This window comes from Sus scrofa, chromosome 11 (genome assembly GCF_054392235.1).
Source record: "Sus scrofa isolate SSC_HxYL_T2T_F1_AM1 chromosome 11, Sscrofa_HxYL_maternal_Yorkshire_Landrace_v2.0, whole genome shotgun sequence".
NCBI lineage: Eukaryota > Metazoa > Chordata > Mammalia > Artiodactyla > Suidae > Sus > Sus scrofa.
This window is the reverse complement of record NC_139393.1, coordinates 18,003,581-18,030,527: the sequence shown is the minus strand read 5'-3', so window position 1 is coordinate 18,030,527 and position 26,947 is coordinate 18,003,581. Positions and strand designations below refer to the sequence as shown.

The 26,947-nt window shown below is 39.3% G+C and overlaps 1 protein-coding gene across 15 annotated transcripts in view; it reads left to right on the top strand.

The window, feature by feature from the left end:
• The window catches only part of LOC106507157 (uncharacterized), a 674,540-nt gene that overhangs the window by 256,287 nt on the left and 391,306 nt on the right, over window positions 1-26,947 (top strand). For 2 of the 15 annotated variants that reach the window (XR_014819429.1, XR_014819412.1), the window contains one exon: window positions 1,991-2,066. The exons of the other annotated variants lie outside the window; for them this stretch is intronic. The gene's annotated coding sequence lies outside the window, so the exon portion shown is untranslated. The remainder of the gene's footprint in view (window positions 1-1,990; window positions 2,067-26,947) is intronic. 15 annotated transcript variants of the gene reach the window in all.

Below are 26,947 nucleotides of genomic sequence, written 5' to 3'. Positions count from 1 at the left end.
TTGGTAGTTTCTTGAGTTGGAAGCTTTATGTTATTGATTTGATTGATTTTCTAATGGAGACATTAGGGCTATAGATTTCCCTTTAAATTATTGCTTTAGCAGCATCTCACATATTTTGATATATTGCATATTCATTTTTATTCAGTTCAAAATACTTTCTAAGTTCTCTTTTGATCATGGGCTGGTTCTAATTATTTTATTTGCTTTCTAAATATATGGGAGATTTTCAAGAGAGTTCTGTTAGTGATTTCTAATTTAATTCTATAGTGGTCAGAGACTATACTTTGTATGACCTGCATCTTTTTAAATTTATCGAGACTTCTTTTACAGCCAAGAATATAGTCTGTCCTGGTAATGGTCAGTGTGAGGTTGAAGAAAAGTGTATTTGCTGTTGGTGGGTGGAGTGTTCCATAAATATCAATTAGATCAAGTTGATTGTGTTTTTCAAATCTATGTCTTTACTGATTTTCTCTGTACTTATTGTGTCAGTTATTGAGAGAGGGTTTGAAATCTCTGACTATAATTATGGGGACTCTAAAATGTGTATTAGACTCTTTGAAGTTGTACTATAGCTAACACTCTTAATTATTTTTAGCCTTTTTTTTCTCTTTGTGTTTTGTTTATTTTAGTGGTAATTTTCTTTGGCAGTGTCTTATCTGCTGTTAGTTTCTTCCAGTGGTGTTTTCATCTCTAAAAGTTTGATCTTGGTCTTTTTGTAACATCTTCCCTCTCTCTACTTAACTTTTTGAATGCATGGAATACAGTTAGAATATATTTTAAAATGTCCTTGTCTGTTAATTTTAACATTTGTGAGTATTAGGTTGCTCTTGATTGGTTTATTTTTCTCTTAATTATTTTCCTGTTTCTTTGTATGCCCAATAATTTTTGATAGAATGGCAGTCATTGTAAATTTTGCATTGTTGGGTTCTGGTTATTTTTTTATCCTTACAAATTTCTTGAGCTTTGATCTGGGCTGGGATGTAGCTAAGTTATTTAGAAACTGTTTGATCCCTTTCAAATCTTACCTTTAAGTTAGGTGGAAGCAGAACACTGTTTAGTCTAGAGCTAATTGTTTCCCACTATTGAGGCAAGAATTTTCTGAGTACTGTGCTCAATTCTTTGTAAATTATGAGATTTTCCAACCTGACTGGAGGAGCAATCATTTTTCCTGTCCTTGTGTGAGCTCCAGGAATTATTCTTTGTAATTCTTTTAGATAATTCTTCCCTGGCCTCTGCTCATTTCCTCCCTTCTATGCACGGATCAGTACTCTAGTGAATATACAAGGAGGACCCTCTACCACTGTCCAGTTCTCTATCCCTGCAGCTCTTTTTCTCCTTCCATCCCACCAACTTAAACTTCATTGGTCTTTCCAGCTTTTAGCTGCATCTCCTCAGCTGCGAGGAGTCTGTTGGCCTACATCCCCCTCCCTATGTCATGGCCTGGAAACTGTCTCATGGCAATAAGCTGGTGCTATTGTAGGGCTCCTCTCTTACTTCTTCTGTCCTAGGCTCTCTCTTGGGTTCTGTTCTGATAAATTTTCACTGTCATTTTAACTTTCATATGCCCACCAAACACACTTTTTTTAAAAAAATATTTTATCCAGTTTTTCTGGTATTCTTTTGTAAAAGGTTTGGTAGTAATTATTACCTGAAATTGTTGGACTAAGAAGCCCCAAACCTTTAAATTTCAACCAAGTTTTTTTTTTTTTTTTTCTGAGCAGTGAACAGTTATTTCAGGTCTTGAGGAGTTACCCAGGTAGAGTCTGAGTGAGATTCAGAGCTGCTTATCTGGTATGTCAGATAGTTTTTGTGGAAGAAGCTACTGAAAGCCTCTTCTCTGATGAGAATTAAGGAGATGCTTGAGAGCATGCTGATCCTGAGGGGAGATGGAGACAGACAGGGTGACCTTCACCCCAGACCTGAATCTTGCTTATCAGAGAAGAGTAGGAGTGAGTATGATGTCAGTCACTCACACTTCTTTTCTCTCCAGTTCCAGTTGGATTTATGAAGAGTTCCATAGAGTTTATTGTATGTTAAAAAAGGAGCCAGAGACCCTCCATCAGCAGGTAGGAGCAAGAACCAGTGAAATTTGAGTTATTACTATTAATACGGCCCTTTAAGAATGCCCTGGCTGTGAGGCTTAGAGAAATCAGGTTACACAGGGGCCAAGTTAGCCTGGAGCCAAGTTAGCTTTATGGAACTTCATTAATAAAAAGAGTCCTTGGCACAACCCATTGTCCTTCAGAAACTAGCTTGAAGCAAGAAACTCATTTTACCTTGACCCCATAATGTCCGTCAGCTGGTGAGGCTCTTGTTTGACTGATATTTTTCTGGGCTGGTACTCGGAAAGATTGACTTAAGGTCCTTAAAATGTTGCAGTGGGTCATATATAGGGCCATGTTTGCTGAAACTTAATGTAGCAACTTGTTCATAACCGGTAGGCATTGTGAGATATAACATGATCAAGATATATGAAGCTTAAAATAAAAGACAGGTATTGGAGGTGGGGCATGGGGAAACTATTTCCAGTGATTATAGCTCTGGTTCATAAGACAAAATCTATATTTCACTCAGCAGAAGGTACAAATCTGTATTGCATTAACTCTGAAATTCTAACCAAAACAAAGACAGGATGGCAAATATTTAAACAGTGATTAAAACATTGCCCAGGCAATAGGAAATGTCTGCTCCTGCCAACTGTTTGCTTGGACGAAATAAAATAAATGAGGGCACACAAACCGTGTCTTCCTGGTTGTTCTCAGGGACCCTTCTCTGGTATGGGGCAGCCCCCTCAATCATTAACTTGAATCCCATGGATCCCACTGGAAAGACCCTAACTAGAAAGAAGTCTGAAATCTGTTAATGGCTAAAAGGATATCCAATATATATTTTTCTTTTAACATATTTTACTTATATAAATGGCAGGGTACAATCAGAGCAGATTTCCCTACCAGAAGTTTGACTGCTTAATTCAAAACAAACCCATATTTGATTTGGTAGTATAATTCTTCCCCAACTCCCTAATTTGGCTCTTTGCCAGCCGTTAGTCTAATTGCAGGGGGGGCAGCCTGAGATTCCACAGCCCTCAAGGGCAACTTGAAGAAATTGTTGCCATTACTAATTATGGTGATGCTGTGAATGAAAGTACTACTCTGCTTTTGAAAGACCTAAAATGATACAACAGCACAGAAGCACCTAAACACACCCTTCAAATCTATATTCTATTAAAGTTCAACATTGCATTCATGTCAAAAGTGACACTGAAAGATTCTCACTCCAGCTTTTAGTCAGGATGACCACAACTTTGATCCACATTCCACTCAGTGTTTTTTCTAGTCATCTTGAAAGTGAAACTGTTCGGTGCATTGGCACAGAGTAGTCACAGTGCTACTATGCTCTTTTGCAGACAGGTGGATGGCCTGGTGACTTAATTCACATTGGTAAATAGCATTCATTGTCACATTGTCAGCCACTGGACTAAACACTGCAAGTGAGCAGCCAAAGGGAAGAGTCAGTGTTGTGAATTAAATTGTGTCCTCTCACCCTGCAAAAGATACATTGAGGTCCTAACCCCCACCCCCAGTACCTCAGAATGTGATCTTAGTTGGAAATAAGGCCATTGCAAATGTAATTAGTTAAGATTAAGTGACACTGGAGCAGTGTAGGCTCCTAATGTAATACGACTGTGTCTTTATAAGAAGATGACCATATGAAAACGGAGATGGACAGGGAGAATGCCATGTAACAATAAAGACTGAGATTGGAGTCAGGTGGTTGCAAGCCCAGCATTGCCTGAGATTGCCAAGACCCACCAGAAGTCAGGAGAGAAACACAGGTTTCAGCGAGAATGTGGTCCTGCTGACACTTCGATTTTGGACTTTCTAGCCTCCAGAACTGTAGACAATAAATTTCTGTTGATTTAAGCCACTCAGTTTGTGGTACTTTGTTCCAGTTTCTCTAAGACATTGCTGCAGTGTGAAAGGTCCTGTGTTCTTAGGTAGCATGGGACCTGGTGATGAATCTGGGGTATGTGTACTAGGATGACATGGAATGGACAGAGGACCAGTGGTGGCAAAGTTGCTAGAGGAAGTAAATTTTCAGCTGGTTTCAGGGTATCACTGTGCACGTCCTCAGGCTCATTTGAAGTGATTTTTTTTTTCCCCTCTGTGTAGATTGGACCCACCCAAGAGAAGGCAATCTGTAATCTGGACTGAAATGGCCATGTCTTTCTCCTTCTACCACACTGAGCACACTCATTCAAATAACATGAACTAGCCCCAGCTTAATAGACACCCTCTTTATTACTAGTGGGCCAACAAAAGTATAGGGTAGCCTCATTACGTAGATGGAAAGGAATTTGGAATGTGGAATATTAAAGCCAAGGGTCCAGTGGTTAAGTATTCCACACCCAGTATAATTACGCTAAGTAGCTAAAATCCAAATGACTAGAACCCTGACAAAATTTCATTTTAAAGTGCTAGAACAGAGATTCAGACTCTGAATTTGCTGATTTAGTGCCAGTCTGGATCTAGCGCCAGTCTAGCAGCCCATTCCAACCCTCATAACATGAACAAAGATCGCTTGGTTTTGTGCCCATGCTGGGGGTGCTCCATGAAGTTCTGGTTCTCCCAGCTGGTTTACTGCCATATAGGAGCCATGTCCACCCTCTAAAATGAATATATGACCATGTTGCTTCCTGTGTACAGCCTTTTGGTGGCTCTTGACTGCCTGTGGATCAGATCTAAACATGGTGTTTTAAAAAGCCTCTATGATCCATCCCTGATCTGGTAGTCCTCTCCTGCCATTCTCTCCCTTTAGTTTTACATCTAGTATGCATTCTGAGTTCACCCATGCATGTGCCTCTGGGCTAGCTAGTTCCTGGGGGCTGGTATATAAAGTTGCCCTCTGGGGGTGCATAATCTTGTAGGAAAGTCAATTTATATTCCCATTTTGAACAGTTAAATAACAATGGCATATAGTTTATGATAAAGTCCCCAGTTGAGTGATGGAAACAATAAATGCAATAGACAAGAATGGCAGTCAAAATATTTAACAACTACTATTGCTCAGGCATTGGATAGGCTTAGAATGGATGGGACCCAGTCAGAACATCCACTCAGAGGGAGTAGTCCATGACCAGGAATGTCAGTCCTGGTTATCCGACCTTTGAGGAATAAGGGATGGGGCCACCACAAGGCATTTCAGGAAGGAGATGAGACTTGGACTGAGCCTGGACTTGCAGGAAAGAAGAGAGGAGAAGGAGTAATTAAGTTAGTTTCATGAGGTAAATGGGATTCTTGGAATATTATTCTGACAGCTGTGTGTGGGATGGAGTCCTGTGGGCAAGAGTGAAGGAGGAAAACTGGTGAGGAGGCTGTTCTAGGAACTGAGGTGTGAGGTGAGGGGAGTGGAGGACATGATAGAGAATATAGAAAGGCTCACCCATGAGAGAAGGAGTCTGGAGGGGTGGAGAGTAAGACACTCCATAACATTCTGCCAAGGGCCAAAGCATTTCTTTCTTGCAATGAATTGTTCAAATGTGACTAAAAAGAGTAATAAAAGCAAAATAAGGTGTGAACTTGAGCCTCTGACACTGTTTCTACTACCCTCCTTGAAATTCCTCTTATGACACAACAAGGGAGTTGCAGATTAGTATTAGTGAAGATGGTTTGCAGAATAGAGCTGGGTCCCCCACAGGAGTAGCTTTGTCAACAGGAATTCCTTTGGGGTCTGCAGTATTTGAGGGCATAGAGGTGGACATCTCAACATTAGTCTCTGGTTAGGGTCTGGAAGAATGTTAAAAATTCCTTGAAGTTTCCAAACACTGGAACCTCTATCCTGGGAAGTCCCACCTTGGAAACTATATTTGGGTATCCAGAACCATGGGAAGTGTCCTGACCCGCTGTACCAGCAAGCCCAAGCTTATCTTCCTGTTAAAATGGGACTTTGGGCATGTAGCTCTCTGCTCTCTGGTTCTCCACCTAGATAAGCTATATGCAGAATATAAGAGGCTGGAAGAGTCATAGGGTTTCCCCTCTATAGTTTTAATTTGAGCACTAATCAAAAACTCTTCAGGCAAGTGATAATGTTTGTATAGATCTCTTTGAAAAGAGGAGGGGAACGATTTATGACTGAATGCATTTCAACTTCCAGAAAAACTGCTTAAAGAGGATGAGGAGTAAAAAAGTAATGGTTTTAGGTGGGCATGTTGGCAGGCCAGTTGGAACTTAGGAGTTTTAGCTAGGTGACTTCCCAAAACTGCTAGATAATGTTATGTCAATCAGAAACACATTTGAGGAGTTCCCATCGTGGCGCAGTGGTTAACGAATCCGACTAGGAACCAGGAGGTTGCGCGTTCGGTCCCTGCCCTTGCTCAGTGGGTTAAGGATCCGGCGTTGCTGTGAGCTGTGGTGTAGGTTGCAGACGTGGCTCGGATACCGCGTGGCTGTGGCTGTGGCGTAGGCCGGTGGCTACAGCTCCGATTCGACCCCTAGCCTGGGAACCTCCATATGCCGCGGGAGCGGCCCAAAGAAATAGCAAAAAGACAAAAAAAAAAAGAAACACATTTGAAACATTTCAAAACATATTTGAGTTAACCTGTTTCTGGATTACAACCTCAGCAACATTTCATTATGATTTAGGATGTAGCCAGGTAGGTCCCCTGAGAGTCTCAACTCAGGGAATAGATTTCACTAGACAGAGAGGACAGCAGTAGAAGAGTGAGGGGAGGGGAGGGCTTTTGAATCTGTGAGAAACAAAGAGCAATTTAAGCAGGTCAGATGCAGGCAGGAGGGGGTGTCTGAATACCGAGAAGGCAGCATGGAATGTCAGGATGGATGTGAGGCAACTGGGGAGGAGCAGAGCTTGACACTGAGTAGTGATGTAGAGGTGAGAGGCCACTAAAAACAGAACAGAGACCACATACTAGATAGTGTGAAAGAGGAATGAAACATGGTTCCTGTCCTTAGGTCATAACAGCCAGAGAAACAGGCAAACAAACAATTTGTATGGGAAGGGTTTTAGTTGAAGAAATTTATTTATTTATTTATTTATTTACCTTATAATGATTTTTATTTTTTCCATTATAGCTGGTTTACAGTGTTCTGTCATTTTTCTACTGTACAGCAAGGTGACCCAGTTATACACACATGTATACATTCTTTTTTCTCATGCTACCATACTCTGTAAGTGACTAGATATGGTTCCCAGTGCTACACAGCAGGATCTTATTGCTTATCCATTCCAAAGGCAATAGTTTGTATCTATTAACCCTAAATTCCCACCCTCCCACTCCTTGGCAATACAAGGCAATACCTTTCTGTGGAAAGGTTCATTTGTGCCCTCTGTTAGGTTCCAGATATTAGTGATATCATATGGTATTTGTCTTTCTCTTTCTGACTTACTTAACTCAGTATGAGAGTCTCTAGTTGCATCCATGTTGCTGCAAATGGCATTATTTTGTTCTTTTTGATGGCTGAGTAGTATTTCATTGTGTATGTATACACCACATCTTCTTAATCCAGTCATCTGTCGATGGACATTTGGGTTGTTTCCATGTCTTGGCTATTGTGAGTAGTGCTGCAATGAACATGCAGGTGCATGTGTCTTTTTTAAGGAAAGTATGGTCTGGATATATGCCCAAGAGTGAGATTGCTGGGTCATATGGTAGTTCTATGTACAGTTTTCTAAGGTACCTCCATGGTGTTTTCCATAGTAGTTGTACCAGTTTACATTCCTACCAGCAGTGCAGGGCAAGTTCCTTTTTAGTTGAAGAAATTTGTAAAAACCCCTGGGAACAAGGAGGAATAATTACCATGAATACCCACTGAACACTTTTATGCCAGACACAGTGTTAGGTGCTCTGTGTGTATTATCCAAATACCCCTAAGATGGTCACTATCATTTTTTTCATTTTTGCAGATTTCCTAGCAGAGAAGGTCTTTGCCCAAGTTAGAGCAGGTATTCTCTAAATTTAACGTGATCCCAGTAAATCCTAGGATTGTTAATTATTAATAAGGTGTAAATTTAAGCTGCTGATACTCCTCTCTCCCTTCCCTGAAAAAGAGGTGGTTTTTTCGTGGTGGGGACTAGATTTTAAAGTTCGTACTAAAGTGTTCTGAAAATTCTGAAAAAGAAAAGCAGTAATAGCAGACTAGAACTACTAAACATTAAAGCATTACATGAGGTTTTAGTACTTTAGATATTGGGATGCTGGTTCTATGAATAAGTAAATTAATGACACAGGGTAGAGACATCTGGAAATGGCTGATGCCTGTGTGACAGGAGTGTAGTATATGATAAGGATGCATGTTATATCTGATAGGCAGTGGCTGTTTATTCTATAAATAGCAATGAAATAGTTGGGTAGCCATTTGTAAACATATATACACACATATGCACATACTGCATATAATCATAACCCTACTTCACTTTGTATGCTGAAAGCAATCTTTAACTGTAAGACAACTGACATCATAAAAGTACTACAGGAAAACATGGTAGTATTTTAAAATAATTTACCACAGGAAGGTCTTTCTAAGCCTGGCAAAAACTTCTGAAGCTGTTCAAGGAAAGGCTAATAAAATAAACAGCATAAAATTTTTTTTTTTTTGGCATTAAACACCATAACAAAGTTAAAAGGCAGGCAGTGAACTGGGTAACATATTTGTAGCATGAGACTTAGATGAGTCACTATTTTGCTTTTACATGGTAGTATGAGATAGCTATGTGTTTAAAGTCACTGGGATTTTTATTTTATCTTATTTTAAAAAAGTTTTAACAGCTTTATTGAGGTGTAATTTGCATACTAAAATTTTTACCTGCCTTAAGTGAGTGGTTCAATAAGTTTTGATAACTGTGTACTCTGCTCTCATGCAAGCAACCAACTTGATCAAGTTTTTAGAACTCTTGGAGTTCCCTTCGTGGCTCAGCGGTAAATGAACCCGACTAGGATCCATGGGAATGTGGGTTTGTGATCCTTGGCTTCACTCAGGCTCAGTTGGTTAAGGATTTGGTGTTGCCTTGAGTTGTGGTGTAGGTCACAGACATGGCTCAGATCCTGCATTTGCTGTGGCTGTGGTGTAGGCTGGCAGCTGTGGCTCTGATTCGATGCCTAGCCTGGCAACTTCCATATGCTGCATATGCAGCAAAAAAAAAAAAAAAGTTTTAGAACTCTTCCATTACTGCAAAAATTTCTGTCATACCCCTTTGCGTTCAGTTTGGATTCCTATCCTGCCTTGCGCAGCCCCTGGTCTACTTTATGTCTCTAAGTTTGACCTTTTTTTCTAGAATTTAATAAAAATGGATTCATACAGTGTGTAGTCATTCATGTCTGGCTTTTTCACTCAGCATAGTACTTTTTAGATTCATCATGATATTTCATGTACCAACAATTGTTCACGTAAATTGCTGAATAGTATTCCATTTTATGGATATGCAACATTTTGTTTGTTTATATGTGGTAGTCAGTGGACATGTGGGTTGTTTTCACTTTTAGGATATTATGAATAGTGCTGCCATGGACAACCGTATCTAAGTATTTTTATGAACATATGTTTTTACTACTCTTGGAAAGATACCTAGGAGTGGAATTGTGGGGTTGTATGGAAAATTTAATATTTATGGTACATTTATGTTGACGTAAGAAATTATAAAACTGTTTTTCCAATCACTTTGCATTCTCACCATCAGTGTTTGAGGCTTTTAGTTGCTCCACATTCTTGCCAACACTTGGTATTTTAATTCATTTTAATTTTAGTTATTCTACTAGGTTTGCAGCTTGTGGTTTTAATTTGCATTTCCTAAAGTCGAATGATGTTGAGCATCTTTTCATATGTTTATTGGCCATTCATATATTTTCTTTTGTGAAGCATCTCTTCAGATCCTTTTTCCATTTTTAAATTAATTTTTTTTCTTATTATTGTCTTGTAGGAGTTTTTCATACAATTCACTGAATTACCATGGTACCTTTGTCAAAAATTAATTGACTGTGTATGTGTGTACTTAGTTTCAGACTTTCTGTTTTGTTCGTTTGATTTATAAATATACATTATGCTGATCCCATCCTTCCTTTTTTCCTTTCTTTATCGAAGTATAGTTGGCATACGATACTATATTAGTTTCAGTTGTTCAGTGCAGTAATTTATATACATTAAGAATTGGTCGGAGTTCCCATCGTGGCTCAGTGGTTAACGAATCTGACTAGGAACTATGAGGTTGTGGGTTCAATTCCTGGCCTTGCTCAGTAGGTTAAGAATCCGGCTTTGCCGTGATCTGTGGTGTAGGTCGCAGACGTGGCTCAGGTTCCGCGTTGCTGTGGCTCTGGTGTAGGCTGGCGGCTGTAGCTCCAATTGGACCCCTAGCCTGGGAACCTCCATATGCCACGGGAGCCGCTCTAGAAAAGGCAAAAAAAAAAAAAAAAAAAAAAAGAATTGGTCATCATAGTAAGTCTCATAACTGTAATATTACTGGTTGTATTCTGTTTTTGTACATTCTAGCTCTAAAGTCACAGAAGTTTTTAAAACTAAGCTTTTAATTTTGAGATAATTATAGAGTCACATGCAGTAATAGAGAGCCCAGTTCCCCACAATGGTAATATCCTGTAAAACTGTACTACAACTTACAACCACAACATTGACATTCATGCAACCCACCACTCTTATTAAGATTTTCCCAATTTTATTTGTACTCATTTGTCTGTGCTGTGTGTATGTTTAATTCCATGGAGTATTACCACACATTTTGTGTTTTATTTGTGCCTCACCACCATGATCACCATACAGAGCAGTTCCACCACTGCAAGGACCTTTCATTTTAATCTTTCATAATCACATTACCTCCCTCCTGCCCCACTTTCCCTAGCTCTAAACCCAGGCGACCACTAATCTGTTCTTCATTTCTGTAGTCATCATTTAAAAGAATGTTATGTTCGTGGAATAATACTGAATGTAACCTTTAAGGTGCAGCTTTTTTCACTTTGTGTAATTCTCCATAGATTCATTCATTCATTCAGGTTGTTGCATATATCAGTACTTTGTTCCTTTTGATTACTGAGTAGAAGTTCTTGGTATAGAGGGGCCTTGGTTTTGTAAACCATTCACTGATTGAAGGACATCTAGGTTATTTTAGATTTTGGCAATTACAAATAGAGTTGTTTTGAACATTGATGTGCAGATTTTTGTGCAAAAATAAGTTTATCTCTCTGAGATGAATGTCCAGGAGTGCAGTTGCTGGGTAATAAGAAACTGACAGGGAGTTCCTGTCGTGGCTCAGTGGTTAACAAACCTGACTGGGATCCATGAAGACACGGGTTTGATCCTTGGCCTTACTCAGTGGGTTGGGGATCCGGCATTGCCGTGAGCTGTGGCGTAGGTCACAGACATGGCTTGGATCCTGCGTTGCTGTGGCTGTGGTGTAGGCTGGCAGCTGTAGCTCTAATTCGACCCCTAGCCTGGGAACTTCCATGTGCAGTGGGTGCAGCCCTAAAAAAGACAAAAGACATGAAAAAATTGGTAGCTGTTAATTAAAAAAAAATAAGAAACTGACAGATTTTTCCATGGTGACTGTATCATTATATATATGTGTGTGTATATATGTAAATATATATATAATGTATAATATCATCAATTAAAAGATTAACAACCCAAGAGAATTAGCAAAGGGCAAGAACAGGTAGTTCACAGAAAAATAGGGACAAATGGCTCTTTAGTTTAACATGAAGATATACTTAACATGACTCATACTATGAAATATAAAAAAATTAAATTATGATAGATAGCATTTTTTTCACCTACTAAACTTACCAGGGACAAAAAGTTTGAGAACACATTTGATGTTTGCAGAAACATAATTTCATACATTGTTGGTAGGGAGGGATATAATCCAATAAAGAACAGTTGAACAATTATTTATAGAAAATTTTAATGCCAATACCCTTTGACTCAGCAATTCTACCTCTAGGAAACTTTTCAATATATGTAGTTATAAAATGTGTGAAATGTATTAATTCATTCAACAAGTATTTATGTAGCAGTTACTGTTCTAGCAGCTTGGGATATATCATGAATAAAACAAAGATCCCTGCCCTTGTGGAAGTTAAATTCCAGTAAGGGGAGATAGACAGTGCATAATAATAAATAAATGGTAAAATATATAGAAAAAGATAGATGCTCTGGAAAAACAGCAGAATAAAGGAGATTGGGTATGTTAGAGGTGGCTATGGCTTGCATTTTTTTTGTTTTACTTATTTTTTTCTTTCAGTTTTATTGAGACACAGTTAACATATAGCACTATATAAGTTTAAGGTATATAGCATAATTATTTGATTTACATACATTATGAAGTTGATTATCACAGTAGTTTTAATGAACATCCTTTGTCTCATGTAGATACAAAATTAAAGAAATGGAAAAAAACTTTTTTCCTCATGATGAGGATTCAGGATTTACTCTCTTAACAGCTGTTGTGTATAACATACAACAATGGTTAATTATATTTATCCTGTTGTACATTACATCTTAATACTTGTTTCTCTTGTAACTGGAAGTTTGTACATTTGGACTGCCTTTATTCAATTCCCCCTCCCTTCAACCCCCACCTTTGGTAACAAATCTGACATCTTCTTGTATGAATTTGTTTGTTTTAAAAGTATAATTGACCTATAACAGTATGTTAGTTCCTGTTACACATCTTAGTCATTGATATTTCTATATATTTTAAACAATATGTCATCATAAAAGATGTCATTGACTACATTCCCCACACTGTACATTTCTCACCTTGACTCATTTATTTTGCAAATGGAAGTTTGTACCTCTTAATTTCCCTCATCTATTTCTTTCCTGCTCCTAACCTCCTCCCCTCTGGCAATCACCTGTTTTTGTTTTTTTTTTTGTATCCATGTATCTGTTTCTGTTTTTCTGTTCATTCATTTGTTTTATATTTTTAGGTCCCACATATACGTAAAGTCATACAGTATTTGTCTTTCTCTGACGTATTTCACTTGGCATAATACCCTCTAAGTCAATCCATGTTGTCCCAAATGGCAAGATTTTATTTTTTCTTACTGCTGAATAATATTCCATTGTGTATATGTAGGCAGCATATGTATGGGTCTTGTTTTGTATCCATTTAGCTACTCTCTGTCTTTTGTTTGGAGCTATTAGCCCATTTACATTTAAAGTAATTATTAATAAGTATGTACTTTTTGACATTTTGTAAATTGTTTTTTCATTCTTTTTGTTTCTTTTTTCATTGCCTTCCCTTGTGATTTTATGACTAGCTTTACATTTCTATTAGGATTTATTTTCTTTTTGTCTGTGTGCATTTATTATAGATTTTTGGTTTGTGGTTACTATGTGCTTTATATATAGCATTCTAGAGATATGTGATTATTTTACATTGTTGGTCTCTTAAGTTCAAATGTGTTTTAATGACCCTGCATTTTTACTCCCTTCACATCTTTGCTGTTTTTTGACATTATTTTTTACATATTTTTGTTTTGCATATCTCTTTAACTACCTATTGTAGGTGTGGGTGATTTACTCCTTTTGTCTTTTAACCTTCCTACTAGCTTTCTTTTCTTTTCTTTTTATGGCTGCACCTATGGCATGTGGAGGTGCCCAGGCTAGGGATCAAATTGGAGCTGCAGCTTAGGCCTCTGCCACAACCATGGCAACATAGGATCTGAGCTGCATCTGTGATCTACACTGCAGCTTGTGGCAACAACAGATCCTTAACCTACTGAGTGAGGTCAGGGGTTGAACCTGCATCCTCACAGAGACTATGTCAGGTCCTTAACCCACTGAGCCACAATAAAGCTTTTAGGAACTTGCCTAATAGCTTTATACATGGTTGATTTACTACCGTTACTGTATGTTTGCCTTTATCTGTTGAGATTTTTCCTTCCATAATTTTCATGTTTCTAGTTGTGTTTTTTCTTTTTGTGTTAGAGAAGTCCCTTTATCATTTCTTGCAAAACTGTTTCAGTGATGCTAAACTCTTTTAGCTTTTACTTGTCTGTAAAACTTTTGTTCTCTCCATTAAAACTGAATTAAGGAGTTCCCGTCGTGGCGCAGTGGTTAACGAATCCGACTGGGAACCATGAGGTTGCGGGTTCGGTCCCTGCCCTTGCTCAGTGGGTTAACGATCTGGCGTTGCCGTGAGCTGTGGTGTAGGTTGCAGACGCGGCTCGGATCCTGCGTTGCTGTGCCTCTGGCGTAGGCCGGTGGCTACAGCTCCGATTCAATCCCTAGCCTGGGAACCTCCATATGCCGCGGGAGCGGCCCAAGAAATAGCAACAACAACAACAACAACAACAACAACAAAGACAAAAAGACAAAAAAGACAAAAAAAAAAAAACTGAATTAAAGCCTTGCTAGGTAGAGTATTCTTGGTTATAGGTTTTTCTATAAATTTTTCATCACTTTAAGTGTATTGTACCACTCCTTTCTGACCTGCAGAGTTTCTGCTAAAAAGTTAGCTGATAGCCTTATAGGAGTTCCTTTGTATAGGACTTGTTGCTTTTCCCTGGCTGCTTTGAGTATTCTTTCTGTATCTTTAATTTTTGCTCTTTTAATTACAGTGTATCTTGCTGTGGTCCTCTTTGGGTTTGGGACTTTGCTTCCTGGACCTTCATGTCTGTTTCCTTTCTCAAGTTAGGGAAGTTTTCAGCTATTGTGTCTTCAAATATGTTCTCTGCCGCTTTCTCTCTCTCTTCACCTTCTGGGACCTCTATAATGATAATATTAGTGTGCTTTATGTTGTCTCAGAGGTCTCTTAAACTGTCCTCTTTCATTTATTTTTATTCTTTTTTCTGTTCAGCTTCAGTGATTTTTATTACTCCATTATTACAGCTGGCCGATCTGTTCCTCTATATTATCTAATCTGCTATTGATTCCTTGTAGTTTATTTTTTTATTTAAATTATTGTATTCTTCATCCGTGTTTCATTATTCTTTATATTTTGTAACTCTTAAAAAATTCTAACTGCTCACTCTGATCATGCATTCTTTTCCCAAGTTCTCTGAACATCTTTATGGTCATTGTCTTGAACTCTTTGTCAGATAGATTTCCTGTCTCACTTACTTAGTTCTTCTGGGGTTATCTTCTTCTTTTGTTTGGAACATATTCCTTTGTCACTTCAATTTACCTAGTTTGCTGTTTTTATTTCTATGCATTTGGTAGACTGGTTATGTTTCCTGACCTTGCAGAAGTGACCCTTTTTTAGGAGATGTTCCATGCTTCCCAGCAGCACATTCCCTTCTGGTCATCAGAGCTATATGCTCTATGTGTACCTCCTGTTTGGGCTGTGTGGGGGTCATTTTGTTGTGGTGGGCTGACTACTGTGGAAAGTCTGGCAGGTGTGGTTGACCCTCTGTTTGGTTGGTTGCTAAGCTCTGCCTTGGATGGTTACCTGTTGCTGGTTGGCAGAGCTTGGTCATGAGGAGGCTGCAGATCTTTTCTGCCAGTCCTTTCTTGCCAGTCTTTTCTGCCAGTCTTCTCATCCATTGTTTCTCTGTAAATAGTTGTAATTTTAGTGTGCCCATGGGAGGAAGTGAGCTCAGGTCTTCCTATTCTGCAATATTGGCTATTCCTTGGGTGCATTTTTTTTAAAGTTTTGTTAAAGTATAGTTGATTTATAAGATTTTGATAATTTCTACTATACAACGTAGTGATTCAGTTATACATAATATGCACATCCATTTTCTTTCAGATTCTTTTCCTGGGGTGCAATTTTAAATGTAAAGCTGGAGTTAGCTTCATTGAGGTGACTTGTGGGCAAGAACTTGAATAAGATCCAGTGGAGATATTTAGTGATTACAGAATATTGTGCTTCCCTGCATTTCCCAGACCCCTGCATTTAGGCAGGGCCCAGTGACTAGTTTTGATTGCTGTAATTGGAAATGATTTGGACAGAGGTATTTAAGAAGTAGTATATGGCTCTCTTTTCTCTTTCTTTCTATGGCAACTGTACATGTGGAAGCCTCTCATGATGAGCAGAGCTCTAAGATGGAAGCAGCCCCAACTGTTTGGCTACCACTTGAAAGAATGCCATCCTTATGAACAGTCTGCTTAGGACTTTTATGTGTTTAAACCACTGAGATTTTGAGGTTTGTTTGTAGTTTCATTCTAGCCAAGCCTTACAAATTCAGGAGGTGAGGGAGTGAGCCATGTGGATATATGGGAGGAGGGCATTTTAAACAGAACAGCCAGAGCAAAGGCCTCAAGACAGGAGAATGCTGGGTGGTTTAGCAGTTTATGTACAAGTTTATTTATGAAGCATCGTTTCAGTAGTAGAAGATTGGAAGCAAACTAAATATTCTTTGATAGGGAAGTTTTAAGTGATTATGGCATATTCATTCAAGGATATACTAGGCAGCTAATACTATAATACAGTTTTGTAACTAATAATATAACAACATAATTTGTAACTAATATTATAAGTAATAAGTTAGCCCTTTATGTAATGATATGTAAAAATCTATGAGGTATGTAATGAGGTGAAAAATGCAGAAGTAGAATAGCACTAATGATATAATATGGTTTTATACAAATGCTCTATTTGAAAAAAATGAGTGAACACATCTGTACATGCTTAAGAACAAGCATGAATGTTAGAAACTTACTTCCATGGAAATATTAAGATGCAAGGAGTGGAAGAGTGTCAGAGTTCTCCACTGGGAGTGATTTTCCCTCCCCAGGGGACATTTGGCAATGTCTAGAGGCATTTTTGTCATGACTGGAGAGAAAGATCCTACTGGCATCTAGTGGGTAGGAACCAGGGATGCTGCTAGCATCTTACAATGTACAAGGACAACCCCCACAATAAAGAATTATCTAGCCCCCAAAGTCAATAGTGCTGAAGGTTGTGAAGCCTTGGTTTGGGGGGCCTTGAGTAAAAGGTTTCAACTGGGCTGCTCTGAAATGATGAAACATGCTAGTGTATATTACCAGTGCTTCAAAACATCTATTTTATTTTCGTCTGTGGTATATGGTCTGAGGTCTTCTTAGCCAGCTGCTGGGCAAAGAACAATCATACAAGAAATTATCATTAGCTCTTTTAACTAAGTTCCCCCCTGCCTTTTTTTTTTTTTTAACTTTCTGGTTAGAAAAAAATGGCTTTCTATTTTCTACCAAAAGCTCCATCTGTATTTGAATATACTCTTATGGTTATAAACCAACAATGTGCTTCCACAAATGGAAAAAGTATCATAAATGGCAACAGATGTAACTTAGTGCTGACTTTAGATGGTGGCAAGGCTCCTATAGGAGCAGCAGTGCTGTATCCTTCCCACTCAGAGCCATCAAACACAACACTTAGAAATTAGAAAGTAATGACCATTGCTTTGCTTGTTATGATCAACCAGAAAAACAGGCTTCGGCTTATTGAATCCATTATTGAGCCCTAATTAGCTGTGGTGTTTGGACATTCTGAGGCCTATGGTAAGATAAATAATATTTATGGTTTCTTCAATGTATCAAATCATTGTTTATGAAATGCAGTGTAGGATAAAATACTCTCCTCTCTCAGAGTTTAGACCACAGAGTGACCAGGCGCTCATTCTGGGGTTGTGATTGAAACATTGGAGCCCAGCATGGGTAATCTTCACGTAGACACTCTGACCACACATGTCAGAGTGCTCAGCAGCGTCTCGGGCCCATGCAGACTCCCCGACGGGTCCTTAACCAATGCCCTTAACGTTGCCATGAGAGCTTTGGGTGGAACTGAGGAAGGGTAACATTAAGTACACTGAGTAATCTGAAAATGAAGGGTGGGGGAATTAAAAACGAGTTCAGTTGGGTTCAAAGAAAATTTCTGAGAATGTCAGCATTTTCCATTTTGGGGGAGAAAATATGTCTTTAAAAACTTTTCTGTAGGAGAACTTGCTGGAATCACATAAGTCCATATATGAACTGAAATAGTGTGGAGAAAAAAAGTAAACAAAAAGTAAAGTCTCAAAGACCCAAAATAAAATCTCAGGATATAAATCAAAGAAGACAAATAGACCTCAGTTGCCTTATCTATAAAACAGGGAGAAACTATTTGAAATTCTTGGAGCTAGATGAGTTTCAGAATTTAGGATGTTTAGTATTTCAGAAAAGTAATAAACATGTCATTTATTGTATGGAATCATAAAAGGGTTTGGGGCACTATCTCCTAATGAAATAAATTAATATTTCTGTTCCAAATGGGCGAAATAAAGACTATAAGCTGCCTTACATTAGATCAAGTCAGGTTTTGATGTTTCTAGACTTAGAAACATCTTCAAGTTTTAAGAACTTCTGAATTTATGAATTACAAGTGAGGTAGAATGATAATAAAATACTGTAATGGATGAACTGTGTATAATGCTGGCATATAGTGAGCATACAGTAATAGTGGCTGTTATTATTGGGTTGAACCACATGAAACATAAATTAAAACAATAATGAAATACCATGACGCATTGGGTTGATATATATTTGGCTCTCCTTCTATTCTATTTCTTTTCTTTCCTTCCTTTCCATACCTTTCCTTCCTCCTTGCGTATAAACAGTGATGTGAGTGGTCATCTTTTCTTGGGTTACTAATCAGCCTCTTTAAGCTTTATCTACTTGTATGGGAGTAGAAGGCCTTTACTTAAAGAAGATAAAACAAAACCCAAACAAAAACAGAAAAATAGGCATCAGGCATTTTACATATCTTAGATTTCCATGCCCTTTTTTGTCAAGAAGACCTAAGTGTTTTAACCACAGTGATTCTGTTGACCAGCAGTTCCAGAGCTGGTAGTCTGGGCTGAGTCAGAGGGATCTGAGTTGGATCCACACAGAGTCCAGGCCAAAGTCTTGGTGAACTGGCATGAAACACACACACACACACACACACACACCCACCCACCCACCCACCACCACCGCCACCGCCACCGCCACCGCCGCCACCGCCGCCACCACCACCACGCAGCCAGGTACCAATGACCTTAGAATTGTACCTAAGTGATCTGTTGCTCATAACTCCATTTCCGGGGCCCAGTTTCTCTGCCTTCTTTTCTGACTGTCCATCTTGGCCACCCTCTTAGATCATTCTGGGTCTTAAATAATGTTATGAACCATCCACAGGGGCAGAAAAACCAATAAACTCACAAACTACATTCTCTTTACAAGTTCATTTCCAAGGCTGTCATTTATTTGTTAGATTAAGAATTTTTTTTTTCTTTTTGACAAGGAAATTTTATTGTTTTTGTGATGTATAATCCTTTTTTTAATTTTAATTTTTTTATTTTTATTTTTTTATAATTTTTTTATTTTCCCACTGTACAGCAAGGGGGTTAGGTTATCCTTACATGTATACATTACAATTACATTTTTCCCCCCACCCTTTCTTCTGTTGCAACATGAGTATCTAGACAAAGTTCTCAGTGCTACTCAGCAGGATCTCCTTGTAAATCCATTCTAAGTTGTGTCTGATAAGCCCAAGCTCCCGATCCCTCCCACTCCCTCCCCCTCCCGTCAGGCAGCCACAAGTCTCTTCTCCAAGTCCATGATTTTCTTTTCTGAGGAGATGTTCATTTGTGCTGGATATTAGATTCCAGTTATAAGTGATATCATATGGTATTTGTCTTTGTCTTTCTGGCTCATTTCACTCAGTATGAGAGTCTCTAGTTCCATCCATGTTGCTGCAAATGGCATTATGTCATTCTTTTTTATGGCTGAGTAGTATTCCATTGTGTGTGTGTGTGTGTGTGTGTGTGTGTGTGTGTGTGTATATACACCACATCTTCCGAATCCAATCATGTGTCGATGGACATTTGGGTTGTTTCCATGTCCTGGCTATTGTGAATAGTGCTGCAATGAACATGCGGCTGCACGTGTCTCTTTGAAGTAGAGTTTTGTCCGGATAGATGCCCAAGAGTGGGATTGCGGGGTCATGTGGAAGTTCTATGTATAGATTTCTAAGGTATCTCCAAACTGTTCTCCATAGTGGCTGTACCAGTTTACATTCCCACCAACAGTGCAGGAGGGTTCCCTTTTCTCCACAGCCCCTCCAGCACTTGTTATTTGTGGATTTATTAATGATGGCCATTCTGACTGGTGTGAGGTGATATCTCATGGTAGTTTTGATTTGCATTTCTCTTATAACCAGCGATGTTGAGCATTTTTTCATGTGTTTGTTGGCCATCTGTGTATCTTCTTTGGAGAAATGTCTATTCAGGTCTTTTGCCCATAGATTAAGAATTTTTCTATCCCTAAGAGGTCCTTAGTAATTGAAAGCTGCTCTTATTTTACTAAAATGTTTAATAACTGCTGGGGTTTGTAGTAGGAATGAATCTAGGCTTATCAAATGTTTTCCTGGCAATTCTTCTGATGAAGGTAGATCTGAATTAACCAAGTGATTTATGATGAGTATAAAGGCATAGAAAAATGAAATCAATATCATTGTTAATTGTTCTTTCTGGAAAATTGTTTTTTTTTTTTTTTTTTTTTTGTCTTTTTGTCTTTTGTTGTTGTTGTTGTTGCTATTTCTTGGGCCGCTCCCGCGGCATATGGAGATTCTCAGGCTAGGGGTTGAATTGGAGCTGTAGCCACCGGCCTACGCCAGAGCCACAGCAACGTGGGATCCGAGCCGTGTCTGCAACCTACACCACAGCCCACAGCAACGCCGGATCGTTAACCCACTGAGCAAGGGCAGGGACCGAACCCGCAACCTCATGGTTCCTAGTCGGATTCGTTAACCACTGCGCCACGACGGGAACTCTCTGTAGCAGTATTTCTTAAACTGGGTTCTATGATTAACTGGTATTAGCAGGTGTTTTGGGAAAAAGAAAAAAGATTCTGTGCTCAAATAACTGGGAAACTGCTTTGAATAAAATCAAGCAGGTGTTATTACTATAGACACCATCATAGTTTTTGATATACTAATTTATATTATGAATTTCTAAGAGGGGGCTGAGTTTGTAAGACCTCCTAAGACTATTTAAACATGGACACTGTCTTTTTCCCAGAACTTAATATCTTAAAGGGGCACCAGTGCTGTAGGCAGTACAGTGTATGAAATATTGGCATTGGCCTATACTGGTAGGTCAGTTGTGATGCCTTGGTACCTACAGATTTAACTGAGCAGTTAATAAGCCATGGATCATAAGTAGCCATTATCTGACCTTTCCTCTCCTATGGCTGTTTGGTATAGAAGTGGATACCTGATCCCAGGTGGCTGGGACTGGCCAGAGCTGAGGAGCATGAAAAGGGCCAGCCACTTACTAGACATATAAAGAGGCCGCCATGAGGGAATAGGGTCTTTGAGGGTCCTTGGGTAAATCATACTCCTGCATAGCCAAAAGTTTTGAGAAAAAGGCAGGAAAGATAAGCAGAGTGGAAGATGAGATGGTTGATGAGCTGAGTCAAGAACTGTGGAAGCAGAGGCAGGGCATGTGAGTCACTTAAGAGGAGGTGAATTTTGACTACCTGTCCTGGAGAGGCAAGGAAGTAATCTTATCCTTAGAGAAACTTGGGATCTTCTGATTGCTTTTGCCGGACCAGGTTGTGCATCTTCCTGGGTTCCTCAAGATAGTCCTGTTTCCAGTGACTTCTGGTTATAAACTTTCTTATTAGCCAACATATTCTCATAAATTCCATCATAATTTGAAGTTGTTAACCTAACAACTCTGTACCTTCCAACCTAAAAAAATCCAATGAGCACTTCTGGTTTATTCCAAAAACTTTTTTCCTATTAAAATAACTTTATTTCTTCCTGTAAAATTGATGCATAGAAAAACAAAAAGCTCCATTAAGTGCAAAGCAAAGAATAAAATTTACCTACAATTCCCCCCTTGTATAATCACTGTTAAATTTAGATATATATCGGTATAGCACTATCTCTTTCTAATTACAAAAGTGGGAGCATCTTGTTAATGCGATTTTGTAATTTTTTTCACTTTACTCTTATAAATATATATTCCTTTTTATCACAACATATTTAACAGTTAAACCATATTTAACAGTTAAACCATATTCTCTTGTGTGTACAATTATTCTCCAGTGTTGGACATTTTGGTTTTTTTTTTTTTGATACTGTAAACACTTCTGTGATAAATAACTTTGTAGCTAAATGTTTGCACACATGTGTGATTGTCTCTAAGGATAAAGTCTTAGAAGTGGAGTTATTGGATCAATGTATAAGCATAGTTTTAAAGATTTTTGATTCTTATGGACAAATTGCCCTCCAGAAAGTCTGTGCTAATTTACACATCAATCCAGCAGTCTCTGACAGTCAAGCTTTCTCTTCTCTGACTTCTCTTTGGGAGTTTTTCACTGCTTCTGCATCAGAATTGCTTGTCCTAAACTTGTCAGCACTGGCTCTGGCCACTTTGTTTCAGAACACTACCACAATCTTCTCTTTCTTTTTCTGTGACTGCATCTCCCTCTATTGAATTGCCTTTTAAGAAGAGTGAACCCAATGAAGTGAGCCCAATGTTTGTTGTTGTTGTTTTGTCTTTGTTTTTGTTTTGTTTCTTTAACCCCATCCAAACCTTGGGGAGGCAGCAGTAGCAGCAAATTGAACTTGAGCCTTGCAAGATTTGCTTTCCACTGGGAAATGAAAGACCCGCAAGGTTCAAGGAGCCCATTAGTGGCAAGAAAATTAAGCGCGTAAACCCAAAGAATGCCCACAGCTTGCAGCTTGGTATTACATTGTTACTTATGATTCATATAATCTCTCATTGCTGAAATGTGTTTAAAGACAATGACAATTCTGAGTATGTTCCTTATATACTATAGAGTCAATCTGTGGTCCTAGTCAGCAATCAAAAATGGTTGTGATAAATGCTACATCAGACAATAACAGAGGGGAATTAAAATATCAGTGTCATTTTTTATCCTGTAACTTTTCATCTTATGTGTTTAGGGGAACAGAGAATGAAACTCCTATTTATGGGCTGTAAGACTTTCTGTGACCTTGGTGGTCAAAAGGGCATTTGGGGAGTTTCGCTGTTAGTTGGCAGTTCCGTTCTAGCCAGCAGAGGCTGGCTGAAGAGATAGTTATTTTTACTGCCTGTTTGCCTCTGCTGAGAATTTTTGGAAACTCTGAGAAGTTTGAGGCTACCTATTAAAATGTGTATGTTGGACTTTTGTGGATTACCTATTTTAGCTATCTATGTTCTTGACCAAATTGAAACCGAAACACCTCTGACTTGAACCCAGCCTAAATCCAGACGGGGACTTGAACCCACCGTTTTTTAATTAGAATCACTCACCTGGTGTGTGGACTTACTGAGGCTCAGGTTCTTTGTGTCTCAGCGCAGGAACAATTCAGTGGGAGACGAAGTGATAGGCAAGAAATAGATTTATTAAGATAGGATCCTTGTGAGAGATACTATCAAGCAGGCAGACGAGGAGGCTGTGCCCCTGAGGATTAGATGGGCTACATTTTTATAATACAAGGAAAGTGGAGGTGGGGGAGGACCACTTTCTTCCTCATTCTTCAAGTAGACATCAGGCTTACATCATTAGCTCCTCCTTTCATATTGGGTCAGAGAGTATTTGACCCTATGAGGTCAAACTAGGACTGTAATGGTGCTTTTCTCTCTCTCTTTATTTTTTTTTTTTGCTTTCTTAGGGCCACACCTGCGGCATATGGAGGTTCCCAGGCTAGGGGTCAAAGCAGAGCTACAGCTGCCAGCATATGTCACAGCCGCAGCTACGCCAGATCTGAGCTGCATCTGTGACCTACATCACAGCTCATGGCAATGCCGGATCCTCAACCCACTGAGCAAGGCCAGGGATCAAAACCGCAACCTCATGGTTCCCAGTCAGATTCGTTCCCATGAGCCATGATGGAAACTCCTGTAATGGTGTTTATTCAAATCAGCAGAAAGGTGGTAAAATATCCTGAAGTATGTTGAATCATCTCAGGTTTCCATATTATGAGCGTCTCCTACGTGGGAGTGTCGTCCTTCCCTTAAATTCTTGACCTTGGTCCTAAGGATTATTATCTTGCTGAACTTGAATGTAGGCCTCATTTTATCTTTCACTTAATGACTCGATGCATATATTGTGCTTTTATTTATGGTTTTGTAGCTGAACAAGCCTGCTTCATTCCACAACGTTCCGATGTCTTTTTTGAGTGATTGCTAATTTGCAGTGGTCTCCCTAAGTTCCCTAGGTTTCCCTCTCTATCTATGGTCCCCTCCTGGGATTTCTACAACTACCTGAGTAGCTGTCCTGCTCTGTCCCTATCAAAGTCAGTCCATGCCATTGAGAATAAACTATTTTTCATACGTTTATTTATTCATTCTTTCTTTGTTCAAAAGACATGGGAAAAAAGGTTTGGGGGAATTGCTCTTTAAATCAAAAGTCATGAGGTATACTCTCTCAAGCGACAAGAAGATTGGAACCTCACCCGATATTTCAAGCAGGTTTTTTTTTTTTTTTTGGTATGGAGGGTTGGGGACTCATATTGCAACCTGTGTCTCTGCTGTCACTTGGCTGTGTGGTCCCTCCTACTTCCTGAGGAGTGTTCTTATTTCTGCATGGCCTTATTCCATACTTTGGGTCATCCCTTTCTCTTTATTCCTCCAAAGCACTGCTAAAATAAGACTGTGTAAGAAGTAGATTTTTCTGAGGGTTTGGGGGTAATGCAAAGTAATTTGCCGAAATGCTAGGTCTGAGAGGATGTTCCTCCCAAGACTATGCTTACTTCTTTTTTTATTTTTTTAATTTATTTTATTTTATTATTTTTTTATATAATTTTTTTATTTTCCCACTGTACAGCAAGGGGGTTAGGTTATCCTTACATGTATACATTACAATTACATTTTTCCCCCCACCCTTTCTTCTGTTGCAACATGAGTATCTAGACATAGTTCTCAATGCTACTCAGCAGGATCTCCTTGTAAATCCATTCTAAGTTGTGTCTGATAAGCCCAAGCTCCCGATCCCTCCCACTCCCTCCCCCTCCCGTCAGGCAGCCACAAGTCTCTTCTCCAAGTCCATGATTTTCTTTTCTGAGGAGATGTTCATTTGTGCTGGATATTAGATTCCAGTTATAAGTGATATCATATGGTATTTGTCTTTGTCTTTCTGGCTCATTTCACTCAGTATGAGAGTCTCTAGTTCCATCCATGTTGCTGCAAATGGCATTATGTCATTCTTTTTTATGGCTGAGTAGTATTCCATTGTGTGTGTGTGTGTGTGTGTGTGTGTGTGTGTGTGTGTGTGTATATACACCACATCTTCCGAATCCAATCATGTGTCGATGGACATTTGGGTTGTTTCCATGTCCTGGCTATTGTGAATAGTGCTGCAATGAACATGCGGCTGCACGTGTCTCTTTGAAGTAGAGTTTTGTCCGGATAGATGCCCAAGAGTGGGATTGCGGGGTCATGTGGAAGTTCTATGTATAGATTTCTAAGGTATCTCCAAACTGTTCTCCATAGTGGCTGTACCAGTTTACATTCCCACCAACAGTGCAGGAGGGTTCCCTTTTCTCCACAGCCCCTCCAGCACTTGTTATTTGTGGATTTATTAATGATGGCCATTCTGACTGGTGTGAGGTGATATCTCATGGTAGTTTTGATTTGCATTTCTCTTATAACCAGCGATGTTGAGCATTTTTTCATGTGTTTGTTGGCCATCTGTATATCTATGCTTACTTCTGACATCAACTGCAAGTTCAGGGGGCTCCCCAAAGCACCTTAAGGTTAGATAATTTGCTAGGAGTCACTGAACCAAACTTGGGTCCGCTCACTCACGTGCAGTAAAACCAGTCTGTTGGCACTGGGTTGTGGCAAAGCAAAGTGCAGCTTTATTCGAAGGCACCAATACATGGATAATGGCTGGCTTGAGCTCAAAACCCCCAAACTCTCTGGAGGGTTTTAGCAAAGCATTTTTAAAGGCCAGTTGAGGGACATCACAGGGTATGTGATCAGCTTGTGCTACAATTCTCTGATTGGTTGGTGGTGAGGTAACAGAGCAGTGTCATGGGAGTTAACATGATCAGTCCTTAGCTGAGGTCTGTGTGCTCATGGTCATCACGTAGTTAACATCCTCCTTTGGGGGAGTGGGCTCACATCTGTAAATCAACTCAGGAAATGTGCGTCAGATACTGTTATTTAGGTACTTCAGAGAGGAGCTAAAGCAGAGGATATGGGGGAGGAGTCTGCCCCAGGAAGGGACCATAGAGTCCTGCTCTGCTGCAACAGAACTAATTGAAAGGAAAGGGATACAGATTAACCTCAGCCAAAGACAGAAAGGCATAGAGTAGAGTCCAGGAGGGGTCCAGAAGTGGTGCTTCCATTGTCCTTTTCCTGTGGAGTCATGATGGCATTACCTCTTCCTGACCACAGTGTGTGACAGTGTGCAGACTACTGCGCACCAGGGAAACTCACCCAAAGCTTTGGCGTCCAGACCTTTTATTAGCCTGTGTGGCTGACCTTTTATTAGCCTGTGTGGCTGACTTTTATTCTCCAGACCCTCTTGGAGGTTCAGGCTAATACCTTTAGTCTCCAGTTTCTCTGGACGTGGGAATTAATACATTTCCCGAAGCCTTCCATCATAAGTCACAATTTTAGACCATTCCATGGCCAAAGCTAATTGAATAGGGGCAAAAAAACTCTACAAACTTACTCCTGTCAGGTAAAACATTCCAGGGGCCTACAGATCACCTCCTAGTAGCCAAGGGGCAAAAGCCAGATCTCTCTTGGGTAAGGTTAATTCTTCACTATACTATTACATTAATGAGATATTTCTAGAAACTTAGTGGTCAATCTTAAATCTCATTAACTAGATCTATACCCACTCCTCTATTAATTATGTTTTTCAAGGTTTTCTCTTTCTCTAGACCTCTTAATGTCTCCCCTTTACCTCATTCTGGATGTATATGCTGTTTATGTCAGGCTGAACCTCTGTTCTTGATTCATGCCACTCCTTTAGAAAGCAAATACTGAACAAAAAGTAACCATTAACCATAGATTTCTATA